The sequence below is a fragment of the Schistocerca piceifrons genome, unplaced genomic scaffold (genome assembly GCF_021461385.2).
Source record: "Schistocerca piceifrons isolate TAMUIC-IGC-003096 unplaced genomic scaffold, iqSchPice1.1 HiC_scaffold_1768, whole genome shotgun sequence".
Lineage (NCBI taxonomy): Eukaryota > Metazoa > Arthropoda > Insecta > Orthoptera > Acrididae > Schistocerca > Schistocerca piceifrons.
The window spans coordinates 17,501-20,000 of NW_025727643.1; the positions used below are offsets into that span (position 1 = coordinate 17,501).

Genomic DNA, 2,500 nt, shown 5'->3' on the forward strand with positions numbered 1-2,500 from the left:
AGCGAATGATTAGAGGCCTTGGGGCCGAAACGACCTCAACCTATTCTCAAACTTTAAATGGGTGAGATCTCCGGCTTGCTTGATATGCTGAAGCCGCGAGCAAACGACTCGGATCGGAGTGCCAAGTGGGCCACTTTTGGTAAGCAGAACTGGCGCTGTGGGATGAACCAAACGCCGAGTTAAGGCGCCCGAATCGACGCTCATGGGAAACCATGAAAGGCGTTGGTTGCTTAAGACAGCAGGACGGTGGCCATGGAAGTCGGAATCCGCTAAGGAGTGTGTAACAACTCACCTGCCGAAGCAACTAGCCCTGAAAATGGATGGCGCTGAAGCGTCGTGCCTATACTCGGCCGTCAGTCTGGCAGTCATGGCCGGTCCTTGCGGCCGGCCGCGAAGCCCTGACGAGTAGGAGGGTCGCGGCGGTGGGCGCAGAAGGGTCTGGGCGTGAGCCTGCCTGGAGCCGCCGTCGGTGCAGATCTTGGTGGTAGTAGCAAATACTCCAGCGAGGCCCTGGAGGGCTGACGCGGAGAAGGGTTTCGTGTGAACAGCCGTTGCACACGAGTCAGTCGATCCTAAGCCCTAGGAGAAATCCGATGTTGATGGGGGCCGTCATAGCATGATGCGCTTTGTGCTGGCCCCCGTTGGGCGAAAGGGAATCCGGTTCCTATTCCGGAACCCGGCAGCGGAACCGATACAAGTCGGGCCCCTCTTTTAGAGATGCTCGTCGGGGTAACCCAAAAGGACCCGGAGACGCCGTCGGGAGATCGGGGAAGAGTTTTCTTTTCTGCATGAGCGTTCGAGTTCCCTGGAATCCTCTAGCAGGGAGATAGGGTTTGGAACGCGAAGAGCACCGCAGTTGCGGCGGTGTCCCGATCTTCCCCTCGGACCTTGAAAATCCGGGAGAGGGCCACGTGGAGGTGTCGCGCCGGTTCGTACCCATATCCGCAGCAGGTCTCCAAGGTGAAGAGCCTCTAGTCGATAGAATAATGTAGGTAAGGGAAGTCGGCAAATTGGATCCGTAACTTCGGGATAAGGATTGGCTCTGAGGATCGGGGCGTGTCGGGCTTGGTCGGGAAGTGGGTCAGCGCTAACGTGCCGGGCCTGGGCGAGGTGAGTGCCGTAGGGGTGCCGGTAAGTGCGGGCGTTTAGCGCGGGCGTGGTCTGCTCTCGCCGTTGGTCGGCCTCGTGCTGGCCGGCGGTGCAGGATGCGCGCGCCTGCGCGGCGTTCGCGCCCCGGTGCTTCAACCTGCGTGCAGGATCCGAGCTCGGTCCCGTGCCTTGGCCTCCCACGGATCTTCCTTGCTGCGAGGCCGCGTCCGCCTTAGCGTGCTCCTCCGGGGGCGCGCGGGTGCGCGGATTCTCTTCGGCCGCCATTCAACGATCAACTCAGAACTGGCACGGACTGGGGGAATCCGACTGTCTAATTAAAACAAAGCATTGCGATGGCCCTAGCGGGTGTTGACGCAATGTGATTTCTGCCCAGTGCTCTGAATGTCAACGTGAAGAAATTCAAGCAAGCGCGGGTAAACGGCGGGAGTAACTATGACTCTCTTAATGCTCACATGATGCGTCATATACGGATCCTCTCGGTCCACTCCTTAGCACCCTTGGGTGTCGAGTGGGCGATGGTTCGCTTAGCCTCTCAGTGGGAAATCCTAGCTCTGGCCTTCACGTGGCGGGAGTCGTGAAGGGAGCCGAGGGGAGGCACAGAATTCTGTGTCTTCCTAGAGCTCTCTGACCGACAGAGCGGGGTGAACCTTCGGGGCTTGGGGGTTGCCTGCCCCCCTGCCTCTTGTTTCAGCTGGCCCCAACACTCGTAATAGATCAGGTTGCGGTCCTCCCACTGGAGGAGCCGCGCCAGTTGTTGGGCCACCAGCTGACGTCGCCAGTCCGGGTCGTGACGTCTTGCCGGCGTTCCAGTGCCCCGAGTGCAGTCGGAGTTTCGGCACCAAGACTGGTCTTGGTGTGCATCGCCGCAGGGCTCATCTTGGCGCAGTGAACGCAGAAATTAACATCCAGAGGGCGAAGGCCAGGTGGTCTAGTGAGGAACTGTTACGCCTGGCCCATGCAGAGGCAGTGCTAACACTCGAGGGCACCCGGTTCCTGAATCAAGAATTAGTGAAGATCTTCCCGCACCGCTCACTTGAATCCATTAAGTGCCAGCGGCGTGCGGGAGCTTACAGGAACCAGGTCGCCGAGTTCGTTGCTGCTCTTTCTGCCTCTGCAGAGCGACCTCGCCCCTCTGATGCTGCTGCACCCCCTGCTGGGGCTTCCACGTCTTCCCTGACTCCACCGTCGCTAGAAGATCCTGTTGACCAGGCCATCTGGTCGGCCTTAGCAGCCTTGCCATCGTCGGGTCCGAAGTACCGCTCAGTTGACGACATCTTGGCGCTGGGGCACAGTGCATCCAGGCATGTCATTATGGGCATGCTGCCACCTGTACTTGATGCCTTAGGTAGCAAGGAGGCATCCCACAATCCTGTTGCCTCCAAGCACATGT

The 2,500-nt window shown here is 59.4% G+C and overlaps 1 pseudogene; it reads left to right on the forward strand.

Annotated features, from left to right (window-relative positions):
• The window catches only part of LOC124738482, a 7,760-nt pseudogene that overhangs the window by 1,328 nt on the left and 3,932 nt on the right, over positions 1–2,500 (forward strand).